General features: G+C 38.7%; 1 protein-coding gene across 1 annotated transcript in view; it reads right to left on the reverse strand.

Annotated features, from left to right (window-relative positions):
- The window catches only part of THRB (thyroid hormone receptor beta), a 378,523-nt gene that overhangs the window by 211,425 nt on the left and 145,045 nt on the right, over nucleotides 1-22,053 (reverse strand). Inside the window, exon 3 of the mRNA XM_029940360.1 lies at nucleotides 5,739-5,810. The gene's annotated coding sequence lies outside the window, so the exon portion shown is untranslated. The remainder of the gene's footprint in view (nucleotides 1-5,738; nucleotides 5,811-22,053) is intronic.

The following is a 22,053-nucleotide window of genomic DNA, read 5'->3' on the forward strand; positions in this document are numbered from 1 at the left end:
ATACATTAAAATGTATATAACACAATTATTACGGACACCCGTGTACTCATCATTCAGATTTGCTCTACTTGCTTTATGTCTCTCTTTTGAAGAAATGAAACATAACAGAACACTAATGACCTATCTCTGTTTCTTTCCTCTCCCTTCTCTTGCCTAGGTAGCCACTATTTTACAGTTGGTGTGAATTTTTCCCATGTGTGTTTTTATACTTTTACTACCTAACTGTATAGGCATTTGCTTTTTATCTTTAATTATTTTTTATATTTAAAAAATATTTATGTATTTATTGAAGTCATCTCTGTACCCAACCTGGGGCTTGAATTCAGGGCCCTGAGATCAACAGTTGTACGCTCCACTTACGGGGCCAGCCAGGTACCCCAGCAGTTTTTTTACTGAGAGGCATTTTCCAGGATGTTATAGCAGAAATGACAACTTTGGCCTCTGCAGCCTTCCTGAGAAGACACCTAGAGTAGCAGGCAGCCAGCACCCCGCCAAACCTGCCCCTTTCCAACATTTGGTGGGGAAAAAACAGGGTGTACACTAGCTTTACAAAACACGGTCAGAAGGGGTTAAAATCAGAAAACCAAGTTATGACCATTCAATGGGAGCTGATTCAAAAAGCTAAATGAAACATAATTTTTGTTTTGTAGCCAAAGATGTCAAACCCAAAGGATCAAGAAAATTGTATTAAGACACTTGGTCATTTTTGCCCAGTCCCGCAGGTTACATACCCAGGGGACGTGTGTGTTTGCTGGTGTACCCCGAACCACGCATGCAAGGAGTCCCCAAATAGCTATACCAGAAGGCTCTGGCTTCCACCAATAGGCACCACAGATGTATTTTGTATTTTGTCATCTGCAAAATGGCAAGACATTACCTGCTATGATCTGGTCTAACGAAAGTGATATGGTGATGACCTGGAGGTTAAATTCTTTCTCATTTGGGAGCTCGTAATGAAAAGTCTATGAAAATATAGTTATCCAAGTTAGATTCTGTTCCTCCTAAAATTAAGGAAAGAAGGAAATGGCAGGGGATGGGCGGGGAGAGGCAGGAGAGAAGGGAAAAAAACTGGTTTTCTCCCCCATCCTGACTTTCCGACTTTCTCTAGCTTGGCTTCTTATGGTAACTTCTGAGTTGTCTTCACAGTGTTAGAGTTCCTTCTTCTTGGATTCCTTTTAAAATCTATTACTTAGTCCCTTTTAATTTTTCCTTTTCCTTTTTTAGGGATGCCAAAATTTGAAGATCATTGCTATTGGTGTTATAGAGTCCTAGAAAAGCTTATGTTTGTATTGCGTGTATGCATGTGTATATTGTATTTATTGATGTACACATGGAGGTAGTCTTTATTCATTGCCATTAGAATGCCTTCTAAATCCCAGCCAATATTATGTATAGACGACCACATGTAAGTATTTTTCTTTATCCAGATCCAGGTCACTGTTATATGTATGCATATTCATATGAATATACATATACACATATATAATGCATGTATACACGTACACTCCCCCCACGTGTATGTGTGTGTGTGTTTGCTGAAACATAGTTTCGAACTACACAGCTAATTAATGAATACATTCTCCTGAGTCGATTCATTGTTCACTATTCTATCACATCCATCTTTCCTCTCCTGTCCTTGATGTATCCTCACTAATAACTGAAGTCCTCAAAGCTGCTTTTCATCACTCCCCTTTTTATCCATCATGTAGTTGGCTACAAGATCATGCCTCTAAAGAATGACCCTGATCATTCTTCTCCAAAACTGAGAAACTTCTTAGAGTTGCTTAAATGTAACCGGTCTGCAAGGTGCTTTCACAACACTCTTTTACAACCAAATCTCCTTTTACTGCTGGATAGCAAAGTACCCAGCTGCCCTTCCCAGCTTCTTTTATAACTAGGAATTGGTAGATGAGACCATAGGTAAAAATTGTGGGGTGAGAATTCTAATGAGGCCTCATACAGAGGAAAAACATCGCTAGTAATGGGTGCCCTTTCACGTCCCTCTTCCCATCTTTCCTGCTGCCTGGAGTTTATATGTGAGGGCTGAAGCTCCAGGAGCCATCTTGAACCAAGAGGTAACGTTAAGGATAGAGTCATGGGCTGAGAACAGAAATCCAGAAAGACAGAAGGTGCCTAGGCCCTGAGGATTATAGAACTACCCCCTGCTGCTGTGGAGAGAAAAATAAACTTCTGTGTGTTTGTCACTGTTATTTATAGTTTTCTTTTGTGGGCAGGTTCCCATGGTAGCTTATTCTCTCCACCAATGTAACTATTTCTCCAACACAGCCAATATAGTATATTGATCAGTTTTGATCCATTGCTTCTCTTCTTAAGACAAGGGTTTACAGACAGAAAGACCCGAGTTCAGGCCCGGCCCTGCCACTGTGACAATGGTGTCTTTGGACATTGCTTCTGTTCATTTTACCTTCAGTTTCCTTTCCTGGAAACCAATCATCATCATCATAATAATAAGCCTATTGAAGTATTTATTACTTTTCTTTGATCCTGTTTTACAGTTATTATCCCAGTAGCACCAATAGGAAAGGAAAGGTGGATAAAACTCAAATTAGGATATTTCTCCAGTTTTTTTATGGTCCTTATAAGCAGTCAAGGGGTTAAAAATTCAGATTGCTGATTTTTAGAAGTCAATGGGAAAAAATAGATTGGATATATAGAGTTTCTATTTATTTATTTTGAGAGAGAGAGAGAAAGAGAGAGACATACATAGAGAGAGAGGAAGAATCCCAGATAGACTCTGCACTGTCAGCATGGAGCCTGATGTGGGATTTGAACTCACAAATTTGTGAGATTATGACCTAAGTCAAAGTCAAGAGTCCGATGCTCCAGGAGAATCACTTTCTCCAAGTCGCTGGAATGGAGAAGACATACAATTTCTGTCTTGTACTTTCCATTTGGAGAAATCGACTCTTAATGATGTGAAGAAACAGTTCCTTTCAAATGGGCATAACATTGCAAAAAAACGCACATTTTGCCCCAACTCATAGACTGGGTAATTTCATTCCTGCTTTTACGCACATTAAGCTAAATTGGCTAAATAAAAATCCTGCTAAACTAAATTTGATTCAATTAGGAAATTAGCATATATGTACAAAGCACAGGATGTGCGGGTTAAAATATGTTCTGGCTATTTAAAATGTTATTTTTCATGGATGGTTCAGTTTTGCGATAGCTTCATTAGTGAACTAAATTTTTGTTAATGTGGATCAATCTTGTGGGTTAAATAAGCCTTGGCCTTTTTTTGGGAAATCGCTCAAGTCGTAGAGAGTTTTGTCTGCACAGCCTCAAAGGACAGAACATTTGAGCATCTTCACATCTTTCCCGCTCTGGCTCCACGTGACCCTCTCTTGCCAGTTGCTAACACTGCCACCATTTCCTTTTCAAAAACATTTTCCTTGCCCCTTCCAGCTCAGTGTTCTGGAAGGCTCTAAAATGCAGAGTTGGCTGCTGGGTCCCATCTGGCATGGCCCATGTCCTTAGCTGTATTTCAACTTAAATAATCACCTTTCATGTTACTGTGGGACTTCTAAAACACACAAATAGAAAAATTTAAGTAGGGTTGGCTCAAAGTATTTCAGGGAAGAGAAAGTGTTTTTTCAAGGATCAAAGTGCTGATTGCACAGGTATAGGTACATGGCCAGTCATTTCAGAGCACCTGACATGCGCCCAAGGCGGAAAGATTGAACCAGGAGTAGCCTACTGTCTAGATGTCACTTGAGGCCTGAATGCCACTCTCGATCACCAGAAGTTTCACTCACCTAAGCTATAGGAAAGGAATCTTGCATTTTATAAGTCACGAAAAAGCACTGGGATGAGGGAGCAAAGGATTAAAAGACGGTGGAGAATTTCTGGAGCATTATCAGTAGTACATGTATAGTACATGTCAAATCGTCTGTGTCAAAGTAATGCATGAATCAAGTACTATACTCAAGATTTCCATTCCCAGACTGCTCACGTATCACTTTTTAGCCACATTATAAGCCAGAAGACCCCAAAAGATATTTTGTGGTTCTGTTGTCTATTCTCTGAGAAATTTTTTTTTCCTGGTTTTGGTGATTTTTGAACAAAGAAAGTGCTGGAAGAGCTGCAGGGTCTCCTATAGTCTGAAACTCTGCGTCATGACCTTAGGCCCCACATAATAAATAGTCCACATAGTTTTAAGGAAGTTCACTAGTAGTTTTAGTATTTAAGGAAGTTCATCAGTAATTTATATTTATTAAATGTTAAATTCATTGATTTTTCCCCTCATTTTCCCTCTTTGGTTTTATTTTTTAATGGAGGTAGAATTTATATATGGTAAAAAAGCACAGAGGATTTTTGACAAATGCTGTGTAGCCCACGCTTCTATAAAGATATATATTTCCATCATCCAAGAAAATTCCCTTAGGCCTCTTCCCAGTCTATTCCCTCTTCTCCTCATGGTAACCACTATTTCGATTTCTAGCACCTAGATTAGTTTTTCCTTTTCTAGAACTGTATAAAAATGGTTTAATACAGTGTGTACTCTGTAGTGTCTTCATGTCTAATGTCTCATGTCCTAAGCGTGTTATAAAAACCACCTTTTCATTTCCTTATCTGTAAGGGGAAGGGGTCGCCTTGTAAGAACATGTGCAAGGATCCTGAGGAGCTAGAGGTATCCGGGCAGGGGTGAGTGAAGAGGAGGCTGAAGAGTGCAGTTTGCAGCAGCCCTTCTCCCCTTCAGAAGAACAGCTGTACTTTTCCATGTCTTACAATTTGGGGTTCCCTGGGAGAGTTCATCTGGGAAAAGGGTTCTTTGTAAAAAAAAAAACAGCGAACCGTAGGTCCAGGTGATCCTTACTGATACTTTCCCCTTGAACATTCTATAAATTGCTAATAGTGCATTCCGATATGAGAGCTTTGACTGGTTCCCTTAGGGAGGTCTGGGAGACAGAGGCAGCCAGACTGGGGGCCCCCAGGGAGGCCGGGGCACCGAGCACTGTAATAGTAGTAGTGGTTACCATCAGATAGCGCCACCTCCACTGAGGCGCCTAGACAATAAGCCAGAGGCCCGGGGCAAGGGGAGGCACAAAGACAGCATTCAAGAGACCCGACTCTCACAGCCTGCGAGCATTTCTATAGACTCCACCGGACCCTGGCCCAGCCCGAATGTCACCTGACAGCCAGAAAGCCATTTTTCATGGTTAGCGTTTAAACTGCTAAAAATAACACAGAAAGGAAAGTGTGGACACAGACTTCGCTGCAGAGGCAAACTGAAACTGTTGTTATAATAATGTAAACGAACCGGGTTCCAAATGATAACCTCGTGCCTTCCAAACAGGCTGCCTGACATTACCAGGTGCAGGTGCCGAGCCCCTCCCCTCCCCCCCCAACTCATGGCGTGGCGCCTCCGGACACCTTTTTCAGCACTCCAGGAAATGCCAGCCGGAGAGGGCTGCTGGGGCTTCCTTGGGCACAATGTCCCACATAACACATGAAATATGGTTCCTTTCTCGCGGGCTCTGATTATTTCTCCTTTTCATCCTAAATTAATTCTTGCAGGTTTCCTTTTCTCCATGCTGCTTTCCCAGCCCATTTAATGTTTTTCTACTTCTCCTGAATACCTACAGAGGTCAAAACCACGTTAAGTAACAGCAGCAACCGTGTCGCCAATTAGAAGGTAATTCCCCTAGTGCTAAAAGTGACAATTAATCATAACGATCACGAGTCCACCAACAGCCAAGTCAAGCCTGACATCTGACCTTCTGATCCATTAAATCACGTGCAGAACTTGGCATCCACGCTGGCCGGCCAATGGGAGGAAAACCACAGATCTGGAAAAAAGGAAATACAAGAAAGTAAATAGAAGTGTTTTGTTTTTCTTTTTATTTCTTCTTCTTCTTCTTCTTCTTTTTTTAAAGCTCCCCAACATTTGCTTAATCTGCAACTGCTCTTCTTTGTATGTGTAAACAGGGTCTGGTTTCAGAGTTGTCTCTGATTTTGAATACATGCAAATGGACTGAGATACAATCTCATTCCGAAAGAGAGATGGTTTTTCAGAAAAAGGAACTTCAACACAGAAGTTTAGTAACACGTTATAGGCATGGGACAATGTTTGTGCATCCCAAAGACCTACTTCGCTGTGGCCAGGGTTCAGGAGTTTTGGATTGCCAGCCTGGGAAGATGGCTAAGAGGCAAACGTGAATCTCAAGCAGTTTAGAAATTTTGTGCTAAAGGAGGTATGGTTGGTCTCATTGAACAGTTCTCAGGCTAGATCTTAACAAACAGAAGTTCCAGCCATGCCCTGAGGTGAAAGGACAGGGTATTCATCGGGGTTCAGTACTTGGGCTTGGAACTATGGTGCCGTCTAGATTGTGTTAAGTGTGATTATACCGGCGACACTTCCCACAATATAAACAGATGAAAGAGATGGCCAAACCGACTGTGGCATCTACTTGTGCAGCAGATGATGGCTTCCGGTATTTGTCTGCACAGCAAGTGAGACGCTCCTTTTCAGGTCACTGTGGTCCCACAATTTTTGTCATTGTGGGGAGTTTAGAACTCAGAAAAACAGAGCTTAGTAGAACAAATGTCAGGGTTCCCACTGCCTAGGATGGACAAATGGATAAATTCCCACTGCTTAGGAGGGACAAATTGATAAATTTTGTCATATCTGCTTTTTTTAAATTAAAAAATAGAGGGGTGCCTGGGTGGCTCAAGTTGGTTCAGCGTCCGACTTTGGCTCAGGTCATGATCCCACAGTTTGTGGGTTCGAGCTCTGTATCTGGCACCGTGCTGACATCTCACAGCCTAGAGCCTGCTTCGGATTCTGTGTCTTCCTCTCTCTCTGCCCCTCCCCTGCTTACACACACACACACACACACACACACACACACACACACACACTCTCTCTCTCTCTCTCTCTCTCTCTCTGTCTCTCTCTCTCTCTCTCTCTCTCAAAAATAGGGGCACCTAGGTGGCTCAGTTGGTTGAGCATCTGGCTTTGGCCAAGTTATGATCTCGTGGTTGTGGGTTCGAGCCCTGCGTCAGGCTCTGTGCTGATATCTAGCTCAGAGCCTGGAGCCTGTCTTTGGATACTGTGTCTCCCTCTCTCTCTCTCTCTGACCCTCCTCTGATCATGCCATGTCTCTCTCTCTCTCTCTCTCTCTCTCTCTCTCAAAAATAAATAAAACATTAAAAGTTATTTACAAAAATAAACATTAACAAATATAAAACAAAAATAGAGAACATAGATGCAATCTTGACAACCCCACTCTAAGGCCAGACGAATTTGTAGTTTTCTAGTCCACCTTTCTTTTTTACATTTACATACAATATGTGTCTCCAGGACAACGAGCAGTGTTTGTGCGTTGTAGATGATAGGAATCTCTGCATGTGTATCCATCATTCCACGTTTTTGACTCAACATTGTATTATGTGTGAACTTAACCGTGTTGGTCTGTAACATTCCCTGTAGATGCCACATTGGATGAATATATGCTCACTCATTGTCTTTTCACCCAACATCCAACATGTATGGCACCATAAAAGCACTCATTATATCATTAAAATGATTGTTGGGTGTGTGTGGGTGTGCATTTGCCTGTGCGAATACGTGCACTTCCTCTGTGATGGATTCTGGGCTCCTCAAGATTCCGGTGTGTCTTGTTTTAACAGGAGCCCCTCTGCACCAGGACTCTGTGCAGAAGGGACACTCAGTGTGATAAAAGGCAAAACACGTATGTTAAAAACTGATTTGCTTATGGTCAATTTCCCTCCCTTTTAAACAATGACGGAAGACATTGGGTTGTATTTTGGAAGACTCTGGGGTTGTATTTATTATCTGTTTTCATCAGTCTCTGTCCACTACTCTCGTCATAGACTTAAAATCCCAAGCCATCAATATCACTTCACTGTTTGCTAGAAAATTAGAAAATCTGAAAGTATGAGGCTAAAGACTAAGATATTTTTAAGAAGCATATTCTAAAAGCATTCTCAGAGAATAAACTGACAAGGCCAGGAAGGAGCCAGTTTTGCAACTTTTGTGGTGAATCTGAGTAAATAGACACCACTACCCTTGACACCGATATTTAAAAACAAGCAATGCCTTTTGTATGAAAATAATATTGGACTTTATTTTTTTGAGGGTAAAATTCTGATTTAAATTTTAAAGAATATATGTGAACCTGACTCAGTGAAAACAACCTAAAACTCCTGACATAATGATTCATAATAATAAGCATTTTTTTTTGTTTTTGTTTTTATTTATTTTGGGTACAGAGAGAGATAGAGCATGAGAGGGGGAGGGGCAGAGAGAGAGGGAGACACAGAATCTGAAGCAGGCTCCAGGCTCTGAGCTTGCTGTCTGCACAGAGCCTAACGCAGGGCTCGAACCCACAAACGTGAGATCTGACCTGAGCCGAAGCTGGCCGCTCACCGACTGAGCCACCCAGGCGCCCCAATAATAAGCATTTTATACCTAACCTTTATTAAGCACATGTGGTGGGGTGGGTTGTGCTAATCTTTTACCTAATTTCACTTAGTTTAATCCTGTCAATGATCATATGAGGTTGGTATCATTAACAGCCTCATTTTTCAGATGCGGAAAGGGGAGGCACAGAAAGGTTTATAATTTTTGCCCACAGTCAAGTGATGGCGTTAGCCAGGAATCTCATCCAGCAGTAAGATGTCATGGACCTCATTCTCAATTACCAAGAACAGCCCCAGGTTTTAAGATGAAACTGCAGAAAAAAAATTGAAAAACAGTGTGCCTGCGGTGGATTCCAAATTTTGCTATAATACAAACGGACAGTATCTCTTCCATGGTATGCCTCAAACCCGGAACAAACCAAATTAGAGTACTCCAAGGAGACAAATTCAAAGTGATTTCTTAGTGGTGAAGGAAATTTAAAGTAGCAAGGTCAAGCCCCAGACCTTTCCAACTTAAACATACCCAGTTTAATTCTTCTTGTCTTTAGAAAACTAGGGGCCCTGACTTTGCTCAGGGCTCAAAAGAGCCCGCCTGCTTTGTTTACATAAGATTCAAGAAAAAAAGAGACTCTCTCCCTGGGAAAACTTTAGCCTAGAATGTGTGTTCTTTACACATTTTTAATTAGGGCACAGATATATTAACAGTGTGGTTATTTTGTATTTTCAAAAGAATCTGTTTTATTACTGATTCATATTTATATTTGGAACATATTTACTTCTAGGCATGAAACAGTTCATTCTGTTGAGCCATCGGACCTGTGGTGAGGTTGGCACAATTTCCCGTGACTGCCCCGATTCATGCAAATTGAAGGTTAAAGATAAATAAAGTTCCTTTAACTTGGTTTATTAATATGTTATTTATAAATGGTTCTTTTTTCAGTCAGTAGCTATGTACCAATGAACTGTACAGAACAAATGAGCAAATACACAATGTGTATTTTATTGCAAAGTTTTTATTTTAGAAAGGCTAACATGGCAAAAAAAATTAATGTCATTTATCCATCTGGCTATCAATTGATCTCTTTAGTCTCAGGTCTCATCAGATCTTATGAAATCTGAGATAGACTACATTGCATTACAGCCGGCATTCTTCACCCTCCGAGTACTTGCCCTTTTGTCATGTAACTTTGCACTAAGGAGGCTCCATCTGCCTTCCAGTCCCCTTTGAGTCTGCCTTTGGTCATGTGACTTGCTCTGGCCAGTGGAATGTTAGCTACCATGTTGCTTATAGAAGTTTGAAAACATTCTCATGTTTCTATGTTTTCTCTTGCTCCTCGGTGATTGCTGTGAGAAGATGAGCCAGCTAGCCTGTCATGGTTGAGAAACACGGAATAAAGTTGACTCACATCAGTTGTCCCTGCCAAGGCTCTGCTAGATTAGCCTAGACTAGTCTAGCTGAGGAAGTACAAGAGCCCAGGCAAGCCGGGCGGAACCATCCAGCTGACCCAGAGCTGCCGCACATGCAGGGGCGGACCCAGCCAGAAGCTGAAGTACCACCCAGCCAATGCACACTCACAAACTTGTACGTGCCAACTGTTTCTACGCATTGGATTTTGAAGTGATTTGTTACTACCCCAAGTAACCCCATTCACTGCTAGAGTGTACTAGATGACTGAGGTAGGACATTCGCCTGGTTCACTAAAAAAAAAAAAAAAAAAAAAAAAAAACCACAAGATGCCCACACAGAATTTAGTTTAAAATTTAGTGATAAAATTCAGCAAATACCCACCAAATGTCAGCTCTATCAGTCCAGGTCCAATCAGGAAAGTATAAGTTGGTCTAGGTATTTAAACAGAAGGACTACAATGTAGGGGATTCATTATGCAGGGGAAGGAAAAGATGTAAGAGAAAATGGGACAATGAGGCATCCAGGAGCTAAATGGTTGCAGGAAATCCTGGAGTTCAATGGAGTGTTAATACTGGAACACGGGGGCAAAGGTCACCCAGCAAAAGCTCCAAGGGCCTCTCTAGTTGGAGCTGAAGCCCTAGAGGAGAGACACAGCTTTGTGTAAGAGACTGTCGGAGGCGGAGAGTGTGGGGAAGAAATACCCTGCCTTCTTTCTGCCTTCAGGCTTCCATTCTCCCTCTAAGGTTTTCCAGGGTTGAATCCAAATGGAGGCCAGCGGACTCAGGGACGTAGGCAGCGCAACCCTCGGGGGCAGCCTGTCAGTAATACAAGGGAGGGATTTGAGAGTAAAAGGCTAAATACACCCCCATTATATGCAAGACACTACACAAAGTGGTACTCGGGGATGAAGGCGACGTCCACAAAAATACTGAAAATCAGAAAGACTGAGCTCGAAAGTTAGAAATGTCTTGAACAGGCAAAAGTGAGGGAGAGGAAGTTCAGGTAGAAGCAACTGCGGAAGCAAAGTGCAAGGAGTATTGGGGAAAACAGCGCGCATTCTGGTTTGGTTTAGAAGGTTGTGTATTTGGGAGGAGGGGTTGGGGGTGGGGAGGGGGCGATGGGGCTACAAATTTGAGAGACTGAAAGAGCCTTGATTCCAATCCAGCAGTTGAAACTTCTGTCCTCAAGGCAGCAGGAAATAAGATGGTTTTGAGCAGAGAGTGACAGGATTCAAACTGTGTGTTAGGAACATTATTCTGATAGAGATTTCAGGCACCGAGACTGGAGGGAGACCACCAGACCAAGGGCTGTTGCTTAGGTGTAGACCTCAGGGAATTCCAAACCCTCCTGAACAAGTTGGCAGAAGTTTGTGTAAGCATTGGGTTTTCTGAGAGATGGTACATAGTTTTCACATGGCTTTCAGCAGAGCCCATGACCCCTGACCCTATCAAAACTTGTAAGCACCCGCAGCGGGGAAGAGATCTCGAAAGCTCCTATAATGAAGATCTTTTAATGAAGATCAAAAACGAGAGAGTGGCAGTAGTAATGGAGGAGTAAACAGACAAATATTGATGAAGCACTGTCTACACAAATAATCTAGATGAATACAAACAGAAATAAAATGAAAACGAGAGATTCTAAAAGGTTTAACTCTGGGCTGTATCTGTCTGCTGTTCTTTTCTCTTCCTTTATAAAACAGAGAAAAGCAATCCATGCCTCCAAGGTACCACCCATGTTCATCACAAACATCACTAATCAAATGTAACCTTTCCTTAATGCTGAGCCCAAACACCGTCTCCAAATCTTTCTCAAATAGCACCTTAGGCAGCCACTGCCTTGTTCTAGAACAACTGTTTTTATTTATTCTATCAAATGTTACATAGCTTCAGAAGGATGAAGTATCAATGAATGGATATATTTGGCAGAACGTATTATATACTGATATGATCTGTGTATACATATAACATGCATATTTCCCACACTTGGGAAACTTACTTGTATACAATTAGGCCACTAGCTAGATCTTACCCAAGTTCATGAGTCTACTTAGTGTTAACTGAAAGCAACAAACACAGATTTAAAGAAAGCTGAACTGGGAGGAAAAAAACCACTTGGCTACCTGAAATCTTATTTTATTATGAAATTACCATCATAAAGTTTTGAAATTAGCACAAGCCGTTACCATCAACTACTAGTAATCTTACTGGTAAATTCTTAACTCCCATCACAGGCAAGGAGGTACATAGAATTATCATGAGCCAGCCTCGTGTCAAAGTCTGGTGATCTTTGGCTTGAGTATTTGAATGGCACTATGGACTGTTTTCTAGCTGACATTCCTGAAAGGAGGTATCATGATCAGAGTTGCTTTCTATGTAGTATCAAAATAAGGAATATTCAGAGAAGCCAAACTTTCCACTTGTTGTTGTTGTTGTTTTAAGGAGATAGAAGTTTCTTGAATACACTGCAAGGCGGCAGCAGGCAGGACAGCAAGGCAGAAACGGTCTGCCCTTTTTCTACTTGGGATTTTGATCAGCAAGAAGATAATTATGGTCCCTGTCAACATGAAGACTTTCTCTGCTCACCTCAGTCCCAAGCCCCAAAGTTCTATTTGTTTAATTCCAAACGACTTTTGGAAATTTGTCCATCCACAAAAATACTTCATCAGGGCACCTGGATGGTGCAGTCGATTAAGCGTCCGACTTTGGCTCAGGTCATGATCTCACGGTTCATGAGTTGGAGCCCCACTTTGGGCTCTGTGCTGTACCGCTCAGAGCCTGAAACCTGCTTTGGACTCTGTGTCTCCCTCTCTCTCTCTCTCTCTCTGCCCCTGCCCTGCTCACGCTGTCTCTCTGTTTCAAAAATGAATAAACATTAAAAAAATTTTTTTTTATAATACTCGAACAGAAAAAACCCTTCTCTAAACGTAAGAATTCCTGGCAGTAATCATTTGACCATGACTCACAATTAAAAGGATGTTTTAATCTGGAACACATGTACATATATATAGATGTGTGCATGTATATCTAAAACAAAAGTTCTACAAAATAATATTCTTACTTGTGTGTGGCATTGGATATTTTCTATTCCATTCAACTCTATCTTATTCTATTCTATTTTATATGTTATTTCATTAAAGAAAAGTTAGTAATGACCTGCTAAATTGATTTTGTTACTCTCTAATAGGGTGCAGTGCACAGTTTGAAAAGCACTACTGTAGCAAAATGACTAAAGTACTCTAACTTTATTCACCGATGTAAACATATTCACAAAAGACCAACCCTGAGCAACTGCAGGGGAAAAAAAATCTCTTGGCGCTCTCCCTAGTCTCCTGGATGAAGCCAAGGTTTGCTGGGCCAACTTTTGTACTTCGTCGTTGACAATGACTGCAAACTGAAAGGCAGAGATCAAATCCTCAGTCTCCTTCTCAACACATCTCTTCCGCTGGGTAAATTATACTGTGCAAGTATCAAGCTATTCAATTTTGCTGTCATTTACTGTTCTTTTTCCAACAGCAATGGAAACACAGGATCGGCTTACTGTTGTCTCTCTTTGGTAGAATTAGATTATTCTCCCTCCTGCCCTCTTAAACAAAGATGGCATTCATCAGTCCCAGCACCACCCCCGGAGGATCTCCAAACAATGGCAGGGAAACCACTGCCTGTGAAGGAGCAGTAGCAGAATCTGGGCATTGAGGTTGTCAGTCCAGATTATATACCAGAACGAACTCTGTAGCAATTCTTTTGACTGAGTGAACACAATTGTAATTGGAACAACATAATTAACAGTAATAACAAAGGAGAAGACAGTAAAAGGCTATGTATCTCCAAATCCAGTGGTATCTACTAAAAGAAAGCTACTTATTAAGAAAACATTAAAATCCATTTTCTCTTTCTGTGAGAAAAAAAGTACTACAAAATCATCCTATCAGAGATCCTTTGGAGGCTTTCTTGCCCATACTCTAGTATTGGAATATTTTTTCTTACATGTGACTTCTCTGACATTCATTCATCTTGAAATTCATCTGCTTACTGTGTATCCTCCCCCACACCCTTACCCATTTGACTAGTAAAACATTGGTGAATGCGTTAAAAACCTCAGGTGTTTCAGGTTCTTTTATTCAGCATTTCTACTCCTCAGAATTCATCTGAAATAAATGGGTACTGGCTATATACAAAGTTATAGTGACAAAGATGTTCACGTGGGGTTGTCCATAATGGCAAAAGGCTCAAAGGATACAATTACCTGCCAGAAGTTGTAAACTTTGGGTGGTTGGAGAATTGGTTTTCTAAATTTTACCCTGTATGCCTACCTATATTTTCCAAATTTTCAAAAATATAAATAAAATAAAAGGTTGAACATAGAATATCTGTGCTTAATAGTGAGAGACTGGTGAATCTCCAGGTAGAAGACCTTGACCAAGCCAAAGAATGCACATTTGACCATGCCCTTAGAAATCCTTTTACAGTGCCTACCTCAGTTCCTCAATAGTAAAATGGGAATAATAATGCCCAATTCATAAAGTTGTGAAGAGTAAAATCAATAAATCAAGTTCTAAAATATGTAATGTACTCAGAGCACTGCCTGGCACATATAAGCACATGTAAGGGTTAGTATTGTTGTTATCATACTGGTGCAAGAAATTGGAAGATAATTTTTTTAGTTCCATGTAGAATCGAATGCAAAGGCTCAGGAAAAGATGGGTTTGTCCCAAATGCCCTCAAAGTTATGCTCTGCCTTTGGAGAATCAAAATGGGGCATAAAGAAACTTTTGTTGGTAATGGATACGTTAATTACGTTGATTGCGGTGATGTTTTATCAGTGGAGAGATATGTCAAAATCTACCAAATTGTATATTTTAAACACACTTAGTTTATATTAATCAGACCTCAATAAAGCTGTTTAAAAATGAAGATGAAATAGAGACTTTTTCAGATAAGCAATCCTAAGAGAATTTTCCACCAGCAGACCAATACTAAAATATAATATATATATATATATTAGGCAGGAAAAAAAATCCAGAGAAGAACTTGGAAATATAGGAAGGAATGATGAGCAATAAAAATAGTAAATATGCAGCAAGTATAGATGAATATTAAAAAAAATTTTTAGGTTTTAAAATTTATTTTTGAGAGACAGAGAGAGACAGCACAAGCAGGGAGGGTCAAAGAGAGAGAGGGAGACACAGAATCTGAAGCAGGCTTCAGGCTCTGAGCTGTCAGCACAGAGCCTGACGCGGGGCTTGAACCCGCAAACCGTGAGATTATGACCTGAGCCGAAGCCAGATACTTAACTGACTGAGCTTCCCAGGAGCTCCTGAATATTAACTTTTTAAACAATAATTGCAATTTCTTATAGTTTAAAAATGTATGTAAAACTGAACTATCAGCCATAATAACACAAAACTAGGAGGGATAAATGAAATTAAAATGATCTAAGTCTCTTACATTTTCTGGAAAGTGGTCAGTCACAATTTATATTGTGCTCTAATAAAATAATAATACAATTTGTAATTTCTAGTATAAGAACTAAAAAGAGAGAAAAAGGATATATGACAAGTAAGCCAATTGAGACAAAATATTTCATTAATTCAAAAGGAACAAAGGAGAGGTAAAGAAACACTAAACAGCTGGAGCAAATAATAAAATCAAATAGTACTACTGTAGGTTATAACCCAAATATATCAGTACTTGCATGAAATATAAAGAGACCAAACCCTTGAAGTAATATACATGTACTAAGTTAAAACAATGCTGCTTATGTGAGACACACTTTGGATATAATAAGGACACAAAATTTGAACAAGAAAAACAATTAGAAAAATACACATAGGAAACTTAATGATAAGAGATAGTGCTAGAGATGAAAAGGAATATTTCATAATGATAAAAAAATTAATACATAGGAAGACAAAACTTCTAAAATCTGAATGCACCTGACAACAAAGTCTCAAAATATATAAAACCAGCATTGCTAGACCTAAAACAAAGTAAGCAAATCCACAATCAGAGTGGGAGATTTCAACGTACCTCTCTCAGAATTGGTATAACATTTTTTAAAACAATGGGTTAGGATATAGATCTGGATAATGTGATAAAGAAATTTGACTTAATCTATTTAGAACATTGTGGCCAATAGCTACAGAATACACAGAATACACATTAAATGATTACCAAAGTTTACCATGTTCTGGACAACAAACAAGTCTGGAAAAATTTCATCAATGAAAAATCTTATAGAATACATTCTCTAACCACAGAGGAATTAAGCTAGAAACTAATAAAACAATAACAAAAAATCACAAATGTTTGAAATTAAGCAATATACCTCTAATTGCCCCATGAGTTAAGGTAAAGCCCAATGAAAATTAGGCAATATTATAAACTGAAATATGAAGAAAACATGACATATCAAAATGTGTAAGCTGCAGCTAAAAATGTCCTTGTAGGGAAATTTATATACTTAAATTTAAATGCATCTATTAGAAAAAAAGCCTGAAAATTAATGACTTAAGTATTTACCTCATAAGTCATAAAAATAATATGAAATTAAAGTCAAAATAGAAAAATAATAGTTAGAAATTAGTTATGTGGAAAATACAGATGTAATAGAGAAAATAACTCAAGCCAAAAATTTCTCCTTGGGAAATACTAATAAAATCCTTAAGCCTATAGCCAGTTTAACCAAGAAAAAGAGAAGAGGAGGCAAAAAATTGCGAATATGGCATTAAAAAGGGAAATCACTACAGATTCTACAGACCTTAAGAAGATTAGAGGATATATGAATATGAATGGCAATATTTGAAAATGTTGATGAAATGGATAAATCACTAATAAACCATTTACCCAAATAGGAAAATAATAATGCAAATGTGAATAGTCTTATATCCTTTAAGAAACAGACTTTTGTACTAAACATTTCCTCACAAAATATTCTCCAGGCATGAACTGCATGATTGGAGAATTTTACCACACCAATCTTACGTGGTTCATCCATAATACAGAAAAAGAGGGATTATATATCAATTCATTATATGAAGCTCATTTTATGAGGTCACCTTACCTTGAGCCCAATCTGACAAGAACGTTATAAGAAAGAGCTTTACAAATTAATATCCCATATAAACTTAGAAAAACACGAAACAAAATATTAACAAACTGAATCCTGAGATGTTTTTCAGGTGATACCACATTATGAGCAAGAGGAATTTATTCTGGAAATAGAATGTTGGTTCAAAATTGTAAAATCAGTCAATGTAAAGCATCCTATTAAGAGAAAAATGGAAAAAAGCATATAATTATCTCAATGGCTGCAGAAAAAAGCATTTGCTATCATTCAAATCTATTCACGACAAAAATCTCTCAGCAAACTAGGATTGGGAGAAAACTTTCTCAATCTGTTAAAACCTATAAAAATATCTTAGAATGATGAATATTGAAAGCTTTGCTCTTAGACTAGGAAAAATTCAAAGGTACATTCACCTTCTATAACCATCTCTATTTAATATTATGCTAGAGGTCCCAGCCACTGTATCAATAAGGGAAAAAAAAGACCAAAGAATAGTAAGAGATAAACCATGTTTATTTTCTGATATAATTTGTGTGAGAAGAAACAAGATATCTACAAAGAAATTATTAAAACTAAGAATTGAAATTAACCAGGTCACTGGATATAAGACCAACATATAAGGGCGCCTAAGCATCTGATATCGGCTCAGGTCATGATCTCACGGTTCATGAGTTCGAGCCCCGTGTTGGGCTCTGAGCTGACAGCTCAGAGTCTGAAGTGTGCTTCACATTTTGTACCTGTCTCTCTCTCTCTCTCTCTCTCTCTCTCTCTCTCCCACTTGTGCTCTCCCTCTCTCTCAAATAAACTTAAAAAAAAATAAGGTCAACATATAAAATTTAATTGGATTGCTGTATAGCAACAACAAACAATTAGAAAATAAAATTCAGTAAACTATAACATTTATATTAGCATAACAATATAAAACATCTAAAAATTAAATCTAAAAAGAAGAAGATATAAGAGACCTCTACACAGAAAACTATACAGCCTTACTGAAAATAAAAAAAAGTGGGAACACACGATAATAGATCGGAAGAATTAATTTTGTTAAGGTATCAATTCTCCTCAAATTAGTTCAATACAATCCCTATCGAAACCACAGAAGTATCTTTTAGTAAAAGTTGGTAAACGAATTTTAAAATTTATGTGGAAAAGCAATGCATCAAGAAGGCAACATTGAAAAAGGAACATGAGAGGACTTAATATACCAGTTGCAGTATTATAAAATCTACATTAATTAACGTAGGATGCCATTGACACAGGATAAACAAATAGATCAAAAGAACACAAAAGAAAGTCTAGAAACAGACCCATCTATATATTATCATTGATCATTAAAGATGATACTGCACTGCAGCAAAAAGGGGTGGCTTTGAATAAATAGAGGGTAGTATCATTGACTTCACATGATGCAGAAACATCAATTTCCAGGTAGACTTTTGGTCTAAATGTAACATAGGTAAATATATTAATGATTTTAAGGTAACAAAGTGTTCTTAAGCAGGACACAAAACAGTAACATAAAGGAAAAAGATGAATGAAAAAGAAATAAACAAAAATGGAAATGAACAACAAGAAAGGAAAAATAAGTAATTAGATTATACTTAGGAACTTCAGTTCATTAGAGTGAAAAGTGCAAACAATATTTATTTGCAATAAATATGGCTGACAAAGGAATCATATAGAACTCCTATAAATCCTTAGGGGAAAGACAGGGTCGTCCAATAAACAACAGCCAAAGACTTGGTATCCTCACCTGAGACAATATTCAAGTACAAACAAGCATGTAAAAAAAGTACTCAGCCCCATCATCCATTAAGGAAATGCAAATTAACAAGGATATAAGTACACACACCCCCAGATAGCTAAAATAAAAAAATACTGCCAATACCTAGTGTTAAAGAAGATAAGGAGAAATGGGACTGCTGGTGAGACTATAATCGCTTTGTCTATAGTATCTGTTGAAACTGAATAGATTAGTTTATGAGCCAGCAATTCTTTCCTCAAAGCCAATGAAAGCGTGTATACATGTTCACTAATGACCTACACAAAAATGTTCAGAGCTGTACTTCTCATGATAGCCAAAGGCTAGAAAAAATTAAAATGTTTATCATAGTTGAATGGATAAAAATTGTAATATGCATAACAATGGAATATAAATCCACAGTGGTGGAATGTTTCACAAATATAATATTGAGTAAAATGTCAGACACAAGAAATACATTCTACATGAGACTTTTATATAAAATTCAAAACAAAGCAAAATTAAGCTCTAGTTTTATTTATTTATTTATATTTTAAATTTATTTATTTTTGAGAGAAAGAGAGAGAAAGACAGACAGAGTGTGAGCGGGGAAGTGGTAGAGAGAGGAGACAGAATCCAAAGAAGGATCCAGGATCTGAGCTGTCTGCACAAATCCTGATATGGGGCTTGAACCCACAAACTGTGAGATCATGACCTGACCCAAAGTCGGTCACTTAACTGACTGAGCCACGCAGGCACTCTAATCTCTTGTTTTAGAACTCAGGAGAGTTTAGCCTTTTGGGAAGAGCATGGATAAGCATATGGAGAGAGGGTCTCCTTCCTGCTGGTGTTCTATTTCATGATCTCACTGGTGGTTACGTGGGTGTATATACTTTGTGAAAATTTATCAAGCAGTATGTTAATAATTATATAATTCATTGCAACACATCAATGGTCCATGAAACCATCTTAGTAAGTGACCGCTATTTTTAATAGAATGTATGTGCATGTTTTGATGTATGTTTTAATGGAATGCATGCACACTCTCAAATCCTAAGTTTATTTGTGAAACCTTTAAGAAATATCACATGTGTGTTTCTCACTTAGCATTAATAAGAGCATAGACAGACATGGTAAGCAAGTGTGACAGGATGTAAAGCGTACATCAGGGGAAATTTCAGACATCTTGTAGAGTGTAGAGCAGGGGGTTGGGGAAGGGAGGATGCAGAATGAAATAGCCTTAAGTTACCAGGGATTCTGTAAAGAGTTCGTCAAGTATGTTATTCACTTTCTCTCTTTGTGAAGAATAGGGGAAATTGTTTTTCTTGTAGGAGATGAGCAGCAAAAATGTGTAATTAATGTTTTCCCTCCTCTCATTGGCTTCCATAAAACCCAGCCCTAAATACATGCATACTTGTAGGGAAATGCTTTTCAAGTTTTCTTTTACTATGACCACAAGAAGAATTACATTTTATATCATGACCCCATACCCAAAAACACATATAAATATGAAACATACACTTTAGTAAATAACGCCCTTACTTTGTGCAATGCCCTCTAATATAGTCTATTTACTCTATCTCATTTCATTAAAAATGGTGACCACTTACTCAGTGGATTCATAGACCATTAATGCATTGTAACTAAGTTTGAAAAACATGCCCAGAGTTCCTGGCAAATATTAGGCATTCAATAAAACATTATTATATGAATAACAGCATTCATTTTGCATATGAACCTAACCTCCACAGCTCATTATTAGTTTTGATCCTTGTTTTCCTTTGCCTTCTTGTTCTTTTTCTTCTCTAATGTATATTAACTTATTATAATGCATGTAGTTTTATAAGTTGTCATAATCTTTTGCAGAACAACTCCTTAACATTCTCAAGTCACATTGTAAATCAGCCAGAGCAAAGCCAGGAGAGAAAAGATCCTCCAAAGTTGCCGGGTTGTGTTTCTCTGGAAACAGGGAGCTCACTACCTGGAAGAGAGACACTTCCTGTCCCCCACTGCGACAATGTCTGGGGCACCAGTGCACAGGAGAGGCAGATGGCAACTGTGCCTAAGTGACAGGAGCTCACCTCTAACCTTACAGGGGACCAGAGATACTCTTGCTTTCCATGAAGTTCTCTTGCATTTCCGGCAGCTGGGAGAGAGCAAGTCAGCTCATTCTGAGAAACACAAAGACACGTTTGAAAGTGGAAGAAAGATCTGCAAGTGACAGTGAAGAATGGTGTGAGCATCTATGTGCATCACTGTGATAAAGGAGTTCACGGTCTTGAGTTTCCTTTATCTCTCTTTTCAGGGTGTAAAGTCTTTCTCAGGTCATTGAGACTGTGTGTGCAGAGAAGAGCTAGCAAGCGTGTTGGAAGGAACTAGTCTGGGCATGTGAGAATCAACCTTATCTTTCTAACACAGGAACAAATTTCACCTTAATAAAACTTTTATTTGAAAATATTCTCTCAGGTCCTATTGAACAAAACTTCCCCTGCAAAGGTTCTTGGTTCCCTTTTGGGCAAGTTGCCATCCTGGCTTATCTTCCACGCCCAAAGTTAAACATGGTTTGGGCCATTGTAGTCCAATTTGGTAACGCTCACTGTCCTTCTGGGGACAAGGGTGCAGGCTAAAGAGGGATGTGAACCTCAGTGGTTATACCTTTAGCAAAAAAAAAAAAAAAAAAAAAAAAAAAAAGAGAGTCACAAATGACAAGGGATCTAACAGGGCTGAAATGGATCACTTCTTTTGTAGGAAATGGATCCTTAGCTCTAAGAAATCATGGAGGCTTCCAGGGAAATAACCAAAAATATAGACTACAATTTTCACGTACACATGTCTACAGAAGTATTTGCCTACCTACTGATTTCTCAGTAATGTGGATGGGCACACCACCTACAATATGGCAGAAGCAGTCTGTAAGTTCCAAACTGGGGGGAGTGCTTTTAAAAAGTGATTGTGCAGCCATTAAAGCTAGTGCTTACAAACCACAGTGTGAGAAATACAGTAACATGTTAAATGTAAAAGCAGTCAAAAAACTATACACACAAAGTATAAATTCAACCATTTTTTAATTGCGAAGGTATATATTCTATATGCATAGAGAAAGATTCAAAGAAACATCCCAAGATATTAAGAGGAACTAAAACACTGGCTAGTGAAGTCAAGGAGGTGAATATTAATCTTGTTTTATTTTTCAAAGTTTCCGCAACGTGCATTGATTTTACAAGTAGATAAACAAAAGCTATTGTAAAAAAATGTAATGATTCTTTTCTTTATCAATCCTACTTTGTTCATTCGGTGATTCATAAATTTCTGGAAACTTTGCGCATTTAACTTGAGGAGTTAAGTTTCTAACTTAACATGGAGAACAGGAAGACTGGAGAGATGACTGAATCTTATGCAAAGTAAAAGTGAAACATGGCTCTAGACTTTG

The sequence above is a fragment of the Suricata suricatta genome, chromosome 5 (genome assembly GCF_006229205.1).
Source record: "Suricata suricatta isolate VVHF042 chromosome 5, meerkat_22Aug2017_6uvM2_HiC, whole genome shotgun sequence".
NCBI classification, from domain to species: domain Eukaryota; kingdom Metazoa; phylum Chordata; class Mammalia; order Carnivora; family Herpestidae; genus Suricata; species Suricata suricatta.